Consider the following 13,196-nt stretch of genomic DNA (forward strand, 5'->3'; position numbering starts at 1 on the left):
CTCTCTCTCTCTCTCTCTCTCTCTCTCTCTCTCTCTCTCTCGTCATCTTTTTCTCTTTCATCGATACATTTGAACCTGTATATGGTGAAAAAAAAGTGACGTGATTTCAACGTCGACTTTTCACTCATCAGTCCGTTTGTCTACAGAGCCACATCTCACGTACCAAACTGTAAATTGTGCAATTGTGAAAACGTAAAAATTCCACAGCAGACACGCTGGCGACACATTTGTTGGTATTTTGTGTGCACTAGCCAATCGGTTCCATGCACAGCACGATGTGCAACGCAGCAGCGCAACACATACAAATTAACCGAGCAACAGAGAGACTAAGCTGCGGGCTGATTTAAGGCAAACGAGCACAAGTAAAACCTGCTAATACTACTGGGTCAATGATGTGCAAATGGAAAACAGTCTCAGATTGCGCGATCAACAGCGCACCGCGAATATGTCGTTCACCTCGCAAAATTTACGCGATCATTTCACACAGCCGAAATTCAATAGTTTACATCGAAATCCATTTAGTTCTTTGTAATCTCGAATTGAACACATTCGGACAATTGGAAATATGAGCCACTGTTCTTGTTGCTGTCTTCGCAAGCCCATAGACAAATTTTAGTTCATTCACATGTAAGTGATCAGATCAGTTGAGCTATTGTTCGCACACACCGTGCTAGCCATCGGTTCCTAAGCGTTAATTCCTAATTAGCTGCAGATATTTTGATTTTGTGACTACCAACGAAAAATTCGATGAGACTTTGAATTTGTAATAAATATTCCAATGCTTCACTATGAGAATATGTCACAAATTCAATGAAGTTCGGTGAATTTTTTGTGGTAATTTAGTCACAAAATCAAAATACCTGCATTTAATTAGGAGATTTTTGGAACAGATATTATGTTATCTGAGTGTAGTCACTGGAATTTGAGCAACTAGTTGTGTTGCTAGAATACAATGTGCGCAATGCACGACAAACGAGATAACAATTCAATTACTCAGTGAAATACATTGCTCTCGACAGAAGCACAGCGCGGTTCTTTTTTTCTGCGTGAATAATTGAATAAATGGAACGATGACCAAAATTTTTGCGAAAGATAGCAACAATAACAACAAAACTGGCGTGTGATGACCTCGAGAACAATCGAAATGTTCGCTTTGTGTGATCCCATTCAAGCCGAACACGTTCCAGCCGAACACGTTGTAGCCGACACCAATGACGGAACAACCAATGAGACAGAGAAAAAAAATACCGATTTTGTTTAAATTCTAATCGTGATGTTTTTTTTCTCGTTAATATCACATCTTTCTATCGATTTTCTGACATATTTTTTTTGGGCCTTGAAATAATTTTCAGTTTTTTTTTCAAAGAGAAAAAAAGATCAATCGCGCTTTTTTTTTCTTCTACACATCGACTGCATAGGCAAGGTGTGTGTGTGTGTGTGTGTGTATGAGTTTGATATGACTTTAATATGCAAGTTTTCTTTATTTAGAAAGTTTCCGCATGTGAATTGCCATTCAGTGCAAGCGATCGCAACGGCCGTCAGATTTTGTGTGTTGTGACAAGTGATTCCGATTTATGCTTTTTTTCGTTGTTGTTGTTGTCGTCGTCGTCGAGTTATGCTTCCATCATTTTCAATGCAAATTTTATTCAACCGCTTGAGGAAATGGTGGATGTTAGTCATTGATAAACTGTACATTTTTTGCCAGGCACAACAACAACAACAACGAAAAATCACGCGAATTTTTATCAGATACATCCATCCCTTTTTCGCGCCCAGCTACTCTCTCACACCTTCGAATACGCAGTCAACGCAAAACAATCGGCCCATTCTTTTCACATGCGGCATCGACATTTTTTCGGCTTTCAAATGCCGCAAAAAAACACCGAACGATCTTTTTGCCAGAACTATAAATAGAGTTTTGTTGGTCATCAAGTTGAGTTTTTTTTCTCCTGTTCTTCAAAACTTTATGGAGCTGAAATCACTGATGAGCTAATTAATGCCGAAAAACACAACGCACATATATGTGCGTAACGGTCCACTGACTACCGAATCAAACATATTCATTTATATTTGGCTTAAATATTGGCGGATATGCTTCATTTTAGTGAATCAACCCAAAAAAGATGCCACTCTTGATAAATATCAATTGTTTTGAAAAACAAAATATGTCTCGCTTCGAGCGATTCGGATAATTTCGGGGTATCAATCTGGACAATTACTTTGAATCACTTGTAATTCCACCGAGCAAATAAATACCCAAAATATTGGAAATTGGCACTTGACCGGTGCGAAAACACTGTTATTTCAAACCATTTTAAGCGTGTTTTGAAGAGGAAGAAGTAAGTAGAAACTGAACTCAAACCATTTTGACTGAACTTAAATTTATTCGAACGAAACGAAATGATGGTTTTTCTTGCTGTTTTTTGGCCATAGTGTGAAAATTTACTCACAATTTTTTTTAACACCCATACGATTGTTCATTAGTCAGCTCATGATTTTCCCCCAATAAATTCGCTTTATAAGTACTTCACTATCTTCGGTTCTCCCTGCAAAAACTCTTATCAAATGGCTCGAAATATGCATTGAATTTTGTTAACTAAAAATTTCCAACCTTTTTTAAGATTTTTCCCGACAATTTTAACGATTTCGTCCATAAATCTGAGCAATTAATTTCAGCAAATGTTCAAAATTCTCATCAATTTCCCTTGGAATTTTGATTCGGAATGTGAACCATTTAAAAATAAAGCTATCGATTGTTTTTATGTGCAAATGGAGTTGGCTTAATGATTAAGCCATAATCATCAACTACACACGCAATGTTCAAGTACAATGAGCCGATTTAATCTAGGTACACAAAACTGTTGATCAAATTCTTAGAAGCGAACCTCAATGATCTATATTATTAGAGAGAAAAAAGTCCACAATATATTGCATTCGGTCGATGTTTTTTCCTGTTTGTTTACTTCGCGTGTATAACGTGTGAACTGAACTCGGTAAATTTCATTAATTGCGCGAATGCATTTTGTTTAGAAATATAATTAAAACTATAGATACGCAATTATTATGGTGTTATAAAAGGTCCACTTCACTATCTTCGTTTCAAAATTCAGAACGATAATAATTTAAAGAAAAAAATGAAAAAAAAGACTTGAAATTTCAATTGGATTGATTAGTTTTTCCTTACTTTGTCAATAAACCGTATCAAACTTGACCGATGTGATGATTGATAACGTGTTGATACTCAAAAGCTTTGCTCCGATTTTATTTCGATGCAGCATAAATAAATCTTCTTGTGTTTTCTTCAAAATTCCGATTCACTGAAAAAACTGCATTCCACAATTCAGCGAATGAAAATAAAAATGTTTTTTTTTTGTTGTTGATGTCTATCGACAAAGTGAGAGTTTGTTTACTCAGGCCACTCTCTCGGTTGATTTCGTGAGATGAAATTTTAACAGGTGTTTCGATCGAAGTTTATACACAAGAAATTTGTCAATTTATTTCATTCGCCGTTTAATTTCCAGTAAATAAAATTGTCTTTTTCTCTCGGTTGGTTTATTGTTGATTGCGAAAAATGTCACTGCGTAGCGGCTGCGTTGAAATATTTGCAATTTCTGACTGAAAAGCTTGAAAATGTTGCGCGATAAATTCGATGAAAAACCGAGCAGAAAAAAATCGAGGAAAATTTTCCTAAATGAAGAGAAGCGTTAAAACAAATCGTCGTCGAATTTTTCTCTGTTTTTCGGTTCTAGTTTCGCTTAGCTTTTTTTCTTGAACCTTAAACGTTTCGCGCACTTTAGATGACTGACAGTTTTTGCTAATTCAACATCAGTAAAATAACAATCAACATCAAACCAGGTATGCGCACCTTTAACCAATTTTAAAATCATGTATACATAAATAAATGAAACGGGAAAGAAGAAAAAATGAAACACAGACACACAATACACAAAGCACACAGACACACACACACACCGTGCGCGCACACGAGATATACGAAAGCAAAACCCGAAGCATTGACTTCGGGCCCTTGTTTGTGAGCGACAGATACATCATATTTCGTACACGCTGGTTCTCTGTTCGGAGACATACAGCACAGCACCAGGTAAACACATGCTTGAAATTAAAATAAATAAATAAAGAAGTACGGTGTGTGTGTGTGTGCAAAACAACAGATTTCAGTAAGTAAAATATACATTACGCGTTTCGAGTCACTGTGCCGTCTATGTGCTCGCTTGTTTTCATTGTTGTTGTTGTTGCTGCCGTTTGTGTGCCTCCAGTTTGACTCTTTTTTTTTAATCATTTCGCTTTTTCGTCTGTTTCTTTCTACTTTGATATATATCGGTGCGAGAGAATCGGAAAATTACTGGCAATTTGCTCTGTGTGAATGGGAAAATAGAGTCAATTTCAAGCACAGTGGCGATTATTTCGATCGCTAAAATCCCATATGTATTGGAGCGTTAAGCAATTACTTTACTAGTAAAGACGTGTCGACGGTAGTCGCACAAGTGATTATTTTTTCTCGGTGTATCCTACCTCATGAACAACTGTTAACGATCTGTTCCATTTTTTTTTCTATTTAACCCTAATCATGTTATGTAATAAGCGGTTGATACCGATATTGAGACGAAAACGATTTGAAGATAGATCAAAGATCAGTTCATTCTTTCAGAAAAGCTCATCTCTTTGTACTGACTTCTTTATGACCAAGGAGGATTTAAAACATTCACAAAATTATTGATTGTTATAAGGCAGCGTTGAAGCTTGATCAAAGGCTAGATTCAATATTTTATGCATTGTATTTGTCAAACTAAAATTTCAATTACGTCCGCTATGGACGTAATACGGGCGTCTCGCAATAGACTGATTTCAGACTGAGCGACGAGCTTCATAGAAACTCCCCATATTTTCCATAATTCCATTATGACATTAGTCAGTTCTTTGGGACATTATAGCCAGATCATTTCTTCCCACACTCTTTCTTTCTTGATTTTTCAGCTTTTCCCTCTCTGTTCCATTTCACATCTTTCTTTTCATTTTTGTTTCTTCAACGAATTAACGAAAATCACGGAACAAGTCACGCATTAGGGAGAGTCTGCTGTAATCAGCTTTTGGGACTTCTTAAATGACCAACAGATCTGTTATTAAAACTTGTAAGAGTTTAAGCTCCAAAATTTGTTTTCCACTCATTTTGGATTTCAGCGAGATAAAAACACGACTCAGATAAAAAAAACGAACTTCACAAGAAGAGATTTTGGTTTAGAGATGTAATTTTAAAATCAATTAACATGTTCGATCTTAAAACACCATTTCTGATAAATTCCAGAGTGAAAAAAGTAGCTTAAAAATGGATGCAAAATCGACTAAATCAAACTGTTACATGTAAATGGCAATAAATCAGTGAATTTCATCACCCGTTTTCGATATTTGCACTCTTTCGAGTTGGAAATAGCATTTCGATTTGTCGCATTCGCGCATATGATAGGTTTTGAACGTATTAGATTGTTAAATATCCCAATATTGTTGAACTGGCAATGGGTTAACCAAAAACGAAGAATCGTTTAAAATTCATATCGGAATCATTGATGTTCTAAAGAATACCATTTATGCATAATTGTAGTGGCAGGTTCGAAAATAGTTTTGCAAGCACAAAAAAGCAAGTACACGTACATACCGTCCGTCTGAATATCAATTCGCATTCGATCGGCGTTTGGCATGGCATCGCCGCTTCGTGTTTGTTTTTTTTTTTCTAAATGTTTACATGTTTTTTTTTTCTCTTTGATATTTATTTTGTCATCCATCTCACCGTTTCTCACTAAATGTATTATTCAATTACATATTTCTGAATCCGTATCACTCCAAAGTGATCACGCAAGCGGTCGACATGTCAATAAAAAAACAGCAACCGCAAACATGAGCTAAACAAAATTTCTGATTACTTGGAAATTCAAATATTTTGTTTTGAATTTGTGCTGTGTCTCTCAGACACGAGAGTGGAGTACAAGTGAAATGACGACAGAATTCACAATTGATTGCAATTATTCCATTATGGATTCATCTTACTCGAGGGGTGACGTGTTGATTAGTATGTCGAATAAATTTGTGCAAAATTAACTCCATGCATACTGAAATCGAGAGAAAAAAATACCGCCTCATTTACATCATGTGAATTACCGCAACATTGTGATTGGTTTCGATGTCGTAGAATAAAAACACAAACCATGGTAACATGCCATTGGACCAATTGTGCGGATAATTATCGCATTTGATACACATCGAGAATATTTCATGGTCAAAAGAACCGGCAATAGAGTGGAACCGGCAAATGTACCGTTCGCCATGCAAAATTGCACCAAAAAAGGCCAAAACGAATGTAAAAAAAAAAAACGTCAAAATGAATGAAAAGAAAGCGAAAAAGGTGGAAGAGAACCAAAAATACACATCAAAATCCAAAAAGAAAAACAGAATCAACATTTAATGCACATAAACTAGGCGCCTGATTAACCTGCGCCTGCTGCGCTTCATTCATCTCTCAAGTGTTGCTGCAGTCTCGGTGCTACTGCCACAGATTGACACACTTTACACTGGAAGCGCGTAAAAAGTCACAAGGAATCGAATAGAGCGGAAGAACGAGAGAGAGAGACACAAACAAACGAAAGAAAAAAACGTTAAAAATATTATGAGTTCATAGAATGTACGAACCAGACTGACCATGCTGCAGTTCACTTCCTAGTTATTTACATTGAATAATTAATTACATGAACGTGCCAGTAGAACGCGACTCGAATATGCGGTAGTTCACATTCACGACAACAATCAGTTTTTCGCATCAGGCATAATATCTTTAATAACATCGAATCACGGTGATAATGTGTGAGTGTGGGTAAATCACATACCGGTCGAGAGTGTTGAAGCGAACGTGTGCGCGAGTATTTGTTTCGTTCGATTGCGAAGCGCGCGTGCGCTCACTTGTTCAGCACCGATCATTGTCACGGCTCACATTAAATCATTTCAACGGAAATACGGCGCATACTTTTCCCATAATATCATATTGCATCTGCTCGGCATACAAAACAACACAGAAGTTCCAATCGCACGCGCGCGCGCGCGCGCGCTTATTCGTCAGAGATGATAACAACACAATACGAGTGCGGTGCGTCCTGCGATTGATACGTTTACGGAGAATAAATTACCTGACTCTTCCTCATGGCCCCGAAAATGTATTTTTGTTTTCGTTGTTTTTATTTTGAGATGCAATCGCAGGATACGAGACGTTGTTTTTCATTGCGTCGCCGTCATTGTCGTCGTGGTGTTGTTGAAAATAGAGCAGCAACAAAAGTTATCGATACATTTAAAAAAGTTCCCGGATGCAATGACGAAATCGCAAAACCATTATTCATGACGTTCGCCACGGTGCCGTCAAGACTCTCTTGCTCTGTGCACAAGTGCGTTCAATTGTTGAATTGTTGTTCGCTTTTTTTCTGTCGTTACATAATTGTGAATACGATTTCCATTCTGATTTTTGTTCAACAACTTCCCGATTTTCGAGTGCAAAAAAAAAGAGAATTCTATCGAAATCAGATGAATCATTCGGTTTTACACACATATACTTTTTCGCGGTTACTCATGCCAAACACAGAAAATATTGCACTAAATTGAATCATTTGCATTCTGAAATTGTTTGAGAGAGGGAGATTGTTGTAATCGTTTATCTATCACATCAGACCGGTAATTTCATTTCCAGTGAATTGAGACGTGTAATGCAGAAATTGAGATACTGACAAAAAACAAAACAAACTACATTCTATCTTTATTCATTACATCTTTTGTGTTCACATTTTTGTATTGTGCTTTGTTGTGACCAGGCGCTATTGATTAGCCATATTGCCTGATTCAGATTTGCGACACATTTCCCCGTTTGCGTCAGGGTTACAAATTGCTCATTCGACCATAATTGGGTATTATTTTCAAATTTTATCATAGGCAACCACAATTAGGGAAAGAGTTAAATGTTACATAGAATATGGGTTTTATCCACCAAACACCGCTTGTCACGATTGCCAATCAATTGACGAAATTAAGTTAAATTGAAATTTAAAAATAGACAACCACAATGTTAAGTTTAGTATGAAGCACTGAAGTATCTGACATTTATTCGCGACGAAAGAGAAAGCTCAATGCAAACGAGAGTTTTTTTTACGAATGTTTGCTCGTAAAGAGACCCTTTTTTATCAATCTCGTAAGGAAATTGAAAATAAACAATGAACGGGATAGCATTTCTTAAAAGGTTTCGATCAACATGTACCTATGTTCAGCCTCAATCGCAGCCCAATTTGATCCCAATTTGCGTTCTTCAATGAGTTCATTACTCGATTTCCTCAATGAATTTGTTTCTCAAGGAAGGACATTACCTCGGGAAGTAAACAAATGAAGAGAAGACATGACGTTTTCCATAAAAATTGTCAATTATCATCTGATATGGCTTTATGGTCTAAAAAAATTTCTTTTTATACTCCTTTCTTTCGTTTCGAGCTTAGTCTACTACTTTTTGAAATACGCTTAGAGATTTAATGATTCTTCACCCATTCGAGGTTCTTAATTTCGCGAAAACATTCGTTAAAATATTACGATTTCTGATATTGTCAACGGTAGGTAGAACCATTCAAAAGAATATAACCTTTGAATTGTTATTGTTATTTAACGATTCGTTTTATTGGTTAAATGGCAAAAGTTTTTATTGTTTGTTAACGTGAAAAAATTAATTTTCCCATTTATAGATCTGATTTTCTCCGGCTCAGTTGTCATAAAGACTTCTTGATTTATGAGTTCAATATTAATGTCTAATTGACTAATTATAATCTGCAACTGAAATGATATAATCAGTGAGAATAAATGTTCTTCATTATCTCATTAAATTGGGAATGTGTGGAGAGCAACAGAAGCAAAACAAAAACATAAGGAAATGTTGTTGAAATTCTCCGAATTCAATGGATTGTTGTCATAATTTTCCGATAATATCCTTCCGTTATGTTGTGTTTGTTGTGCTTGTTGGTGGGGAAAAAGGTGGTTCCATCGAGAAAAACAAATATAGAGCATTCATTATGACATGCAATGCATGAACTTGATATTTAAATAGCTGCCCGGCTATTGATAAATAACGGGTTATTTCATACTCGCTCGCTCGCTCTCTTTGTGTACATTTCCGTTCTGTGACGTCGGTCAATGATCAATTTTTGTGTGTATACCTTGTGAGTGCATGCAAATGTCGCCAGACTCCTCCTGATTTTATTTGCATTCATATATTTATCTTTTCATTGCTGCCGACGACGGCGACAGAATCTTTACCGTGGAATAAACCTCATTTTGTGTGTTTCAGATCATAATTTTTTCCGTTGTCGTTTTGTATGCGTTGTCAATACATGTATTTTGCTGTAAACATTGTTTCTAATTACCTCCATCACGGTCAATTGCCAAATGACATTGTTCGCACTTTGTATAGTGCAGACATTTTGGCGTGGTTACAGCTGCCATACACAATACGGCTGAGAATACACTGAACTTCACTGTAGTCGTCGTCGTCGTCATCGTCATCGTTGCTCGTTCTCACTCCAACAATCAGTCATAATGCAATAATAAACAATTGCCGTTGTTTTACGATCGCACATTCAACAAATGAATTTATGGGACATCATAAAATACATGAATTTACAATATTAATTCAGTATTAAAAGCCATTCATGTTGCTCTCTGGTTTTTCTGTTTTCTTTTTTTTTGAATCTATGCACAGACAGTGTTGAAACGTACGATTAAAATCGCATCGCATTTGTACGAACTGGTACTTGCAAACGTATATCAAATCAATGTTCGCATGTGTGGTTTTTTGTTTGTTTGTGCGTCTATTGCCCGTTTAGTAAATATTAGCAGTTGCGTAAAAAACCAGTATTGGCAGTTTCGAGCTGCGACGGCGGCATAGTACTACTGAGCCAGTAGTCACAAGTAAGCCGGAATTATATCATGATCATGGAATATTGCTTCGGTATTTTTTTTTTATTTCTCATTGGCCCCATAAAATCGGTTTGATGGCTTGCAAATTCCCCGACACTTTGTCAGAAAGAGAGACTGAATCGGTGAAAAGACAAGCATTGAGAGTATTCTTAAACAAAGCAGCGAACTAGACAAAATCACTAGGGAAGTAATTGTATTCCATTTTACATTCAGAACAATTTTGATAAGTTCCAAATCAGAATCGTAAACACGTACAGGTATAGACTTTTATTTGCATTTGTCCATATTTTGTTTCGGCGAAAAAAATTACTGGGCAATTTTAGCAATTGCTTCCACATGTGCAAACAAAACAAAAAATATTTACATAAATTCGACACACACTCAATTGAATTCGTATTGACCGTATCGAATTTTTTTCGTTCGTAAAATATGCCATGATCTGTCTCAAATCAATATCTGACTATAGTCAGTGACTGGCTGTGATACTAGTAGACTGATTGACAAAAATCAATTTCAAGCTTCAATCAGACTTTGGGTGGGGGAAAAGACAGTGCTGTCTTAGGCTGTAGGCGAATGAGGCAATCACTGAAGAAAAAATTGCGAATATTTTGCACGTTTACAGCGGCACGTCAAAGTATCGCAATAATTACTATGGTCAACAATCACTTGGCTCATTGTTTCCATTAGAGTGAAGAATACACGCGGTTGAACACGACTCTGCCACCGGCGCAACATTTCTGCTTAATTCACATCAATTGACACATGAATCGTTTATCGGAATGGTTAAAAGCTTCGACTCAATCTCGACAATTTCAACACTGGCAAAACTTTCATCGAATGGAATTCTACCAGCGATTGGATAATGGAAGTTTTTTTTCTTCTGATGAAAGACCGCTTTTGTTTATTTTTTTTTTCTTCTTTTTTGTTCATTATTTCAAAGGTAAACACCATTTCAGCAAGAAAATATGCCGAAGAATTCTTTAGTGTTTTTTGAACCATTGTTTCTATTTAAAAAAAAGTCATTATCTATGATAATATTGAAGTGAGTTGCTTCAACCGAAAACAGATTGTTTGCAGTATGATAAATTCCAGACTAGCGACGAAGAATTCCAAGAATCTCACACCAATGGTATGTCATTTTCATTCATTCATTTATCCATTCATTTCATTACGACGAAGAAATAAAAACAAATCACATACCAAACTTTTGAGCTGGAACTCTATTTTTTCGTTGTTTATTGCTGGTGTTCGGTTCAATCGTGCGTCGTATGTAATTTCACACACGAAAAAATTTCCACCAAAGTTTTTGCGACATTCTTGAAATACTTGAATGAATCATCTTCGGTTTAACTCATTGTTTTGACACAATTTTCAAGATAAACACATCAGGGTACCATCGAACATTTATCTGTTTATGGAGAGCAAAAGATTTTTTTAAATCAGTTTTTACGGCTTTTTGAACTGCATAACAATTATTGTTAGTGCAGTTTATCACGACGCGAAGGAAGTTCAATCAGAACCTTGGTGCTTATGTTCGCGGCCTTTCGTATCACGAAACCTCGGATAGAGAGAGGAGGGAGGTATGTAGATAGAGAAAGAGTTAGGTCGGTAGGTAGAGAGAGAAATGTCCTTTTCCAAATGCCATCAAACTTGAACTTTTCCTTACAATTTTGCATTTTGGCACTGTTTTTGCCACCAAACTCATGAAAATCTGATTAATTTGCTTGACACGAACATTTTTCTGCTTTGAAATTGACACCCTTCATCGAATCATTCGAATTGAAATGAAGAAATCCATGACAAATTTTATGAGAAACAATTTTTCCCTTCGAAATTTTATATAGTATTTATCGGCAATTTTTTTTTACCTATTCGTCAAATCAATTACCATCATGTTGAATGTGATGAATAAACTGAATGTTTGAAATATTTTTCAAATGAATCAACAATTTTTGCCGTGAAAACTGAACGAACAACACCAACTTGATAAATTTAGAAGCGAATATGTTCAATTATTTAGATTATATTTCAAAGCGGTGAAATCACAAAGACTAAATCGCCAAACGACTGCATGTCCAATTGTCCATCATTATGATTCATACTTGCCACATCAAAAAAATGGACGAATTTAAATTGGTCGATAAATAATTATCATATTTGATTGTATTAGAGGCGAATCGAGTGACTCGATTGTTGTTGAAAGTGATTGTTGTTTGTTCCAATGCATGCGAGTATTGGTATAGATAGGCAAACAGTGGCTGTCGAGCTCAACATCGCAATATGATTACATTACAAAATGGTATTATTATTTTCAATTTTCCAACCAGCTATGCCACTTCTTTGCATCTCCATTAACCGAAATTCGGTTTCGCTTTCCAAATAATAATACGGTAATAGATTCTCGTGGTTTATTTATGAAGTTGTATGAAATTGCTAATTTTGCACGTCACTTTTAATTTTCGGGAACAAGAAAAGTTAAAGAAGAAGCCTGAAAAAGTGACGGGTGAAAGGAAAACAAGCGAATGCCATCGTCGTCGTCGTCTCAAAAAGAGTGTGAGGAAATGTGTAGTCCTTATTTTGCGTTTGACCCGGTTTTTGGTCCCATTCAACAAAAGAAGTTGTCGCAGTTTTTTGTGCGCGCCAACTTTATTACTTACGCCACACACACACACACACAGAGAGAGAGAGAGAGAGAGAGAAACGCATACACATACACACACACGCCGTCAGCTTTAAATGTGTTTCTGTCGATTTCAGTGGAAATCATTTTGTACGCCGCTTCTGATTAAGAGCAACGAAAACAATCATGGGAAATGCATTGCGTTCGATACATTAATGCATACTGTTTAATGGTAGCGGAAATATTATGAAATTCAACACAAGAAATTACGGGGTTCGAGTTTGTGAGTCTAATACTGAAACCGCTGGCGGAATGAACGTCACAAAGTGAAAAGGCGAACAAACGAAATAATATGCAAAACCACCACCAGGTATTGACATAGTGGTGTGTATCTCATTCGGTGGAAGGAAAAAAAGAACACACAACAAGACTACCATAAAACCACTTTGGTGGCTTGCATTTTGCCAATAAGGATTATCCGCTCGCGATGCGGTTTCGAATGTGTCAATGTTTATGTGCATCGCGACCACCGCGTTTCGTTTTCGTTTGGGGTCTCACATACATGCACACGTAC

At 36.4% G+C, this 13,196-nt stretch overlaps 1 protein-coding gene across 1 annotated transcript in view; it reads right to left on the reverse strand.

Annotated features, from left to right (window-relative positions):
* The window catches only part of LOC129574810 (proton-coupled amino acid transporter-like protein pathetic), a 19,205-nt gene extending 15,177 nt beyond the window's left edge, over positions 1-4,028 (reverse strand). Inside the window, exon 1 of the mRNA XM_055457288.1 lies at positions 3,185-4,028. The gene's annotated coding sequence lies outside the window, so the exon portion shown is untranslated. The remainder of the gene's footprint in view (positions 1-3,184) is intronic.
* Positions 4,029-13,196: the final 9,168 nt, after the last annotated feature.

The sequence above is a fragment of the Sitodiplosis mosellana genome, unplaced genomic scaffold, assembly GCF_009176505.1.
Source record: "Sitodiplosis mosellana isolate CC-2019 unplaced genomic scaffold, AAFC_SMos_1.0 Smas_scaffold_6165, whole genome shotgun sequence".
NCBI classification, from domain to species: domain Eukaryota; kingdom Metazoa; phylum Arthropoda; class Insecta; order Diptera; family Cecidomyiidae; genus Sitodiplosis; species Sitodiplosis mosellana.